Source organism: Panthera onca, chromosome C2 (genome assembly GCF_046562875.1).
Source record: "Panthera onca isolate mPanOnc1 chromosome C2, mPanOnc1 haplotype 2, whole genome shotgun sequence".
NCBI classification, from domain to species: Eukaryota; Metazoa; Chordata; class Mammalia; order Carnivora; family Felidae; genus Panthera; species Panthera onca.
The window spans coordinates 150,632,182-150,639,041 of record NC_138347.1 but is presented as its reverse complement, the minus strand read 5'-3'; the positions used below and the strand labels follow the sequence as shown (position 1 = coordinate 150,639,041).

Genomic DNA, 6,860 nt, shown 5'->3' with positions numbered 1-6,860 from the left:
ATCTTGGTGTTAGTGAGCCCTCCATGCAGTGGAATACTCTGTCTTCCACTGAGAACAAAGAGTTTAATGATCTACTTTAGGGCATGACAACTTCTTGCTGTCAACAGCTTCTTATACTCAAAGGCAACAGAAGCCTCCACCTTTGCTGTGGCCTTGCTGTGTTCCTTACATCTGCTACGTTTCCCAAGCATTTTCTTGGACCAATCTTTGAAAAGCACAGAAACCAACACTACCTCTTTGGTTGCTAAATACAAAAAACAGACCACAAAATACTCGATCCAGGCCTCTGGAGTATTGGACAAACCTGGACTGCTGAAGGAGCTGGGTGCTACAGCCCAAGAGTCCGATCCATTCCAGGGTCCATCATCTCTTAGGGAACTTGAAGCTGGAAATGAGCAACCAATGGGTTGCTAAAATAACCTTCATTTGCTCTTACTCCGGTCCCCGGGATTTAACAGGCCATTGTCTTCCTCCCTATGGACATCTCTCATCCCAGAATATGTGGTTTGTGAGTGTACCTCCTGCTTTACAACATAAAAGATCTAAAACTTCCCCATTGATAAAAACCTTCAAAGTTCTTTCCTCCTATAGCTATCATCAGCATTTCTGTGAAGTAAAAATTCGCTCTGACTGGGGAGCCCGGGTGGTGCAGTCAGTTAAGCATCCAGCTTCAGACCGGGTCATGATCTCATGGTTTTTGAGTTTGAGCCCTGAATTGGGCTCTCAGAGAGCCCGCTTCAGATCCTCTGTCCCCCGCCTTCTCTCTGCCCCTTCCCCGCTCACAATCCAAAAAAAAAAAAAAAAAAAAAAAAAATTAGCTGTGAGTGAGGAAGTAAAACCTGCATGGCTCTTCCTTCGGGCAGAAAAAGCAGATACAAATAAAGACAGCTAGGGGTGCCTGGATGGCTCAGTTGGTTAAGTGTCCGACTGTTGATCCCAGCTCAGTTCTCGATCTCAGGCCTGCGAGTTTAAGCCCCATGTTGGACTTCACACTGGGCACGGAGACTACTTAAAAAAAAAAAAAAAAAAAGACAGCTATAAAGTTAAAAAGAAACAATATTTCTGCAACCAATGCTACATCCATAAAGTGTCATAATAACCTTCTTGTTTTTAATGTTTATTTTTGAGAGACAGAGACAGAGCTTGAGCAGGGGAGAGGCAGAGAGAGGAGACACAGAATCCAAAGCAGTCTCCAGGCTCCCAGCTGTCAGCAAAGAGCCCCATGAGGGGCTCCACCACCAGAACAGTGAGATCACAACCTGAGGCAAAGTCGGATGCTTAACCAACTGAGCCACCCAGGAGCCCCAATAACCTTCTTTGACTGCTGCTTTCTTACTTACGGAGAAACTTTGTTCACTAAAATCAAAGACTCTCAGAAACTTCGGTGTTTGAAGTTTTATCAGCAAGAATGAAATAGCTTCAATTTGCCATCCAGGTGCAAAGCCGCAGAAAAGGGGTTTCTGGACAACACTCTCAAAGAAACAGGACCTTGGGTCCATTTTGCTGTCTAGGACTGATATTGTTCCCTTAACACAGTCCTGCTTTGCTTTGAGTCTATCAAAACAGTGTTCCATTTCCATTCATCTAAACTTCACATCTCCCTCCAATCCTGTAACTTTATTTGGTTAAATGCCCCATGATGTTTGTGATGTGCAGTCTCCCTCATTACGATGAATCAACATACCTGATTTTGTAGGACTACAGGTTTATTCCCGGTGGGTTTTGGTTGACTGGGCTGAGACACTGTCTTGCTCAGCTTGGGGGCTCCTAACATGAAAATTTTGATAACAGTTGTAACGTGCGCTTTTTTTTTTTTTTTTCACTCCTAAATATATTATGCCAGGCAGGCATACACATGACTACCGTGCCGGTTTGGTCGTAACTGGGATCGGTTCACATCTCGGAAAGGTTACCCGGTTCTGGGTAGCTTTTGGTTCACATCTTGAACAGGCTTAGATTTCTCTTTGGGGACATCGACAAACTTGGCTGAACTGACGCTTCCATCCCCCGTGACTGAAAGAAACAAACGAGACACACCTACTCAGCTGAAGCTGACAGGCACTCTGGGGAGCAGCTGGTTACAGGTGGACAGCTGGCCGTGCCGACACCCGCAGGGACTCTAAGGGGAAGTCGGCGTGCTGCTGCCGTCCCCCGCGTCTCCCAGCCGAAGCTGGGACCAAGCGCTACTCCCAGGCTCGGCGCTCCCCTGCAGGCACCCGAAGGGCGCCTGCCCTGCCCCTCACATTGACCTCTTCCCACAAGCAAGCGCAAGGCGCAGCTTGAAGCGGACACAGCTTCCCACACATCCCACGCGAAACACCAGCCAAGAGTGCCCGCGGACTGCCACGTGGGTTACCGGTGCGGGCTGCGGCTCGCCCTTCCTCTCGGTGATTGGACGGGCAGGACGGCGTACGGCGGGGGCGTGGCCCCGCAGGGAGGAGCCAAAGGAACTACTGAGCGCATTCCTGGCGTGGTCCAGGAGTTGCCCTTCCTCCCGGTGATTGGACGAGCCTGTTAGGTGTCCCGGAAGGGGCGTGGCCAGCCACCCCGCACGTGTGTTTGATTTGGTAATTTGGTTTCTGAAGTCTCGGCTGTTAAAGATCTTCCTCCTCCCCGGACGCTCGTGAGCCGGCGAGGTACACAAAGTTTGCTTGGAGAGTTGCCTACGCATTCTTTTTTTTTTTTTTTTTTTTTTAATTTTTTCCCAACGTTTTTTATTTATTTTTGGGACAGGGAGAGACAGAGCATGAACGGGGGAGGGGCAGAGAGAGAGGGAGACACAGAATCGGAAACAGGCTCCAGGCTCCGAGCCATCAGCCCAGAGCCCGACGCGGGGCTCGAACTCACGGACCGCGAGATCGTGACCTGGCTGAAGTCGGACGCTTAACCGACTGCGCCACCCAGGCGCCCCTGCCTACGCATTCTAATGGAGCTTCGAAGAAATCTGAAAACCGCCTTGGGGTTGCTTGGGAAGGGATCTTGACGTTACAGGTGGGTGAGAGAGACCCTGGTCCTTGTCTCACAGAGTAGAAGAAAGAATCTCCCGGACAGGAGAGAGTTGAGCAAAGCGATAGAATTTATTGAGCGAAAGTACAAAGCTCTTGAGAAGGAGAGGGGTCCCAGCTGGGTTGCCGCCAAGGACTTTTGTCTCTGACTTTTTATTGGGACCTTATCAGGAACTGGATAAAAGTCTGTGAAACTCTATTCATGGCACCTAGCATGGGCAGGTCTGGAATCGTTTATCTTTTTTTTTTTTTTGCCCCCCAAAACCTGTCCGCAGTTATAGCCTCCCACTCGCATTTGCAGCCAGGGGCTGGGGGCACGGTGGACGCAAGGAGTAGGACGGCCGCTGCAATCAACCTCTGGAGGGTACCTATGTATCCCTGCCTACTGTTAACCCTTTCTCTACTCACTGAGATGCTTTCTTTAAGGACGTGCTGTCGTTCTTAAGGGAGAGTGGGGATCCTATTCCAGGAAGAGGGGGCACAGCTGCATGAATGGCCATCAGACTTGTAGCTACAACGGGATTTGGGGTGAGGGACGCAGAATTGCCAGAGGGAAGAAGCTAGGAAGGGGTTGGGGTGAGATTGTGGGAGACCGTGAATGGTAGGCTAGGGAGTTTGGACTTCATCCTGCAGAATAGGGGATAAAAAGAAACATTGGAAGCACTTTAAACAGGAGCGACATAATCAGATAATGAAATTAGGAAAATAATTCAGTAATTGTAGAGAAAACGAAAGTGCTTCTCCAGGCGTGTTTCAGTGCACCCGTTGGGGAGCTCGTTTTTAAATGCAGGTTCTTACCCCTCGCTAGGCCCGCAAATCAGATTCTCTAGTTGTAGAGCCAGGGAACATACATTTGGGGAAAATAAACGCACAAGTCATAAGATTTGAGTTTTCACAAGCTGAACACACTGGTATAACCAACACCCAGATGAAGAAACATCACCCACAGCTCAGAAGCCTCTCTTCCCCACCCCATCCCCAGTCACTACTGCCTGCACCAAGGGTAAACATGATCATTACTTCCGACAACAATAGATTGCCTGCTTACTATTTTGAATTGTATATAAATTAAATCATATACCATACGCTCTTTGTATCCACCTTATTTCACTTGGTGCCATATGTAAATTCATCCATATTGTTCTTGTAGTTGCTGTACATTGCTAGCAACTTTGATCCATTCTCTTATTTATGACCTTTCAATAGTTTCCAGTTTGGGGCTACTAACAAAAATGTGCTATGAACTTTCTTACTCATGCCTTTTGCTTTGTAAATTATAAAGCAAATTACCAAGGCCTAAAGACTAATTCATTCACTACCCATTTATTGAGCCTACTGTACAAAGAAAAAAATGGCCAAAGTCCTGCTCTCATGGAACTTATCGCACCTGGTGCAAAACTACAACCTACATGGACAGAAAAATAAGTCAACAATTGCAATTGTGATAATGGTTCTGAGGAAAACATAAAATTGAGCTAGAAAAAGAGGAAGGGCACTAACCTGTCTTTTTATGTGATAGGTTTAGTCTCTCAGAAGAACGATCTAGAAAGAAATACAAGAGATGAGTTGGCACTGCCATGCATTGAGTGGGAACAGAGGGAAGAGCATCCCTGGCAGGGAGTCACTATGTGCAAAACTCATAGACCAGGAGAGAACTTGGCCTGTTAAGACCAGCGCAGCTGAAACACAATGAAGATAGGAAAGGAGGGTTGGCACAGGTGTGTTTGAATATAGGCGCATATGATGCGGGACCTTGTAGGCCAGAGTAAGGAGTTTAGGTTTTATTTTAAATACTATAGAAAGCCAAGCCACTGAAGTGTTTTAACAACGAAGTGATATAATCTTAATTTTTTTTTTTTTTTTTTTTTTTTTTAAGGATCCCTCTGACTGATGAGCAGAGAATAGATTAAGGGAGGCAATGGAGAGAGCAGGTCACTTAGGCTGGTAGTGCAGTCCTGGAAGATACTGGCATAGAGTTTGGAGGAAAGTACTGAAAGATATTTGGGAATTGCCAGTACAATGACCACCTTAATCCAGCAATGAAAGGTAACACTGCATATTTAGACAAAGAGATATCCTATGCATGTATTCTGACATTCTGCCTCAAGTGGCACAGCATTTCTGCCAAAAATGCATGATCGGAATCTGACTACAAGTCCATATTGAGAGACATTCTCCAAAACAACTAGCCTGTATTTTAAAGATTTTTAAAAAAAAAAATTTTTTTTTTAACGTTTATTTATTTTTGAGACAGAGAGAGACAAAGCATGAACGGGGGAAGGTCAGAGAGAGGGAGACACAGAATCTGAAACAGGCTCCAGGCTCTGAGCTGTCAGCACAGAGCCCGACGCGGCGCTCAAACTCACGGACCGCGAGATCATGACCTGAGCCGAAGTCGGCTGCTTAACCGACTGAGCCACCCAGGCGCCCCAAGAAGGGCACTTTAAGGAAGGATGAGCACTGGGTGTCATGTAAGAGATGAATCACTGGGTTCTACTCCTGAAGCCAAGACTACATTGTATGTTAACTAACTTAAATGTAAATAAAAATAAAATAATAAAGTTTATTTATTTATTTTGAGAGAGTGAGCGAGAGCATATGAGAGTTGGGGAGGAGCAGAGAGAGGAGAGAGAAAATTCCAAGCAGACTCCATACTGTCAGCACAGAGCCTGATGTGGGGCTCCAACTCGAGAACTGTGAGATCATGACCTGGACCAAAACCAAGAATTGGATGCTTAACTGACTGAGCCACCCAGGTGCCCCTGAAGACCTTTTTTTAAAATGTTGATTTATTTATTTGGGGGGGGGGGGGGCTGCGAGTGCTCGAGAGAGGGTGGGGAGGGGCAGAGAGAGGAGAGAATCCCAAGCAGGCTCTGCGGTGGAAGTGCACAGCCTGATGCGGGGTTTGATCCCACCAACATGAGATCATGACCTGAGCCGAAATCGGAGTCTGAAGTCAGACTGACTGAGCCACCCAGGCGCCCCTGGCCTGTATATTAAAATGTATTATGAAAGACAGGCTTAGAACTATTACAGATTTTAAAACACTAAACGTGACAGCTTCCAACTTGTGATCCTCCATTAGATCATGAACCAGGGGAAAAAAAAATCATTTGCTCTAAAGGACATAAGTGGGACGACTGGTAACACTTTAATAAGGACTGCAGAATAAACGATAGGCTTAATATTATTTTCCTAAGTTTGATTGCACTGATTATGTAAGATAATGTCTTCGTTTTTTAGGAAATAGTACATCATGTCTAATAGGTACATCATGTCTAACATCCTCTCAAATGGGTTTAGAAGTAAATGACAGAACAGTAAAGCAAACATAATGTTAACATTTGGGTAACTTAAGTGAAACTGTTTGGGGAATTATTTGTACTGTTTTGCAACTTTCCTGTTAAGCCTGAATTACTTTAAAATAAAAGGTTAAGGGACGCCTGGCAGGCTCAGTCAGTAAAGCATGTGCCTCCTGATCTCAGGATTGTGAATCTAAGCTCCACCATGAGCCTACTTAAAAAAAAAAAAAAAACAAATAAAACAAAAGGTAACAGAATTGCTGGGATCACTTAGAGGAAAAAACAAAACAAAACTAGTACTAAGCTATGAGTAACAACATTTAGACAAAAATCCGGGGTACTTAGGAGAAACAGAAGAAAAATGGAAGAATGTTAAAAGAAGCCAAATGGAATGCGGACACATTTATAATGAAAGTCACAGCTTCTGTGCTCTTCATTCTAAAGTCCTACTAGATGACCGTCCTGCCACTAACCAGGCTGCCTCACCATACACCACTGCTCCGGTCAGCCAAAATGCAACAGGGCACGAACCAGCTCCGCCATGTTTTCCCAG

The 6,860-nt window shown here is 45.7% G+C and overlaps 1 long non-coding RNA gene across 2 annotated transcripts; it reads right to left on the bottom strand.

Annotated features, from left to right (window-relative positions):
* Nucleotides 1–1,042: 1,042 nt before the first annotated feature.
* On the bottom strand, nucleotides 1,043–6,853 carry LOC132682936 (uncharacterized). 2 transcript variants are annotated; one of them, XR_013549930.1, is made up of 4 exons: nucleotides 6,794–6,853; nucleotides 4,506–4,547; nucleotides 2,915–3,632; nucleotides 1,043–2,663 (listed from the first exon to the last, which is right to left on the bottom strand). It is a non-coding gene; the product is annotated as an uncharacterized LOC132682936 (long non-coding RNA). The 2 variants fall into 2 exon arrangements; XR_013549929.1 differs by having other exon boundaries at nucleotides 1,045–2,663; nucleotides 2,915–4,547.
* Between the last annotated feature and the right edge of the window lie 7 nt (nucleotides 6,854–6,860).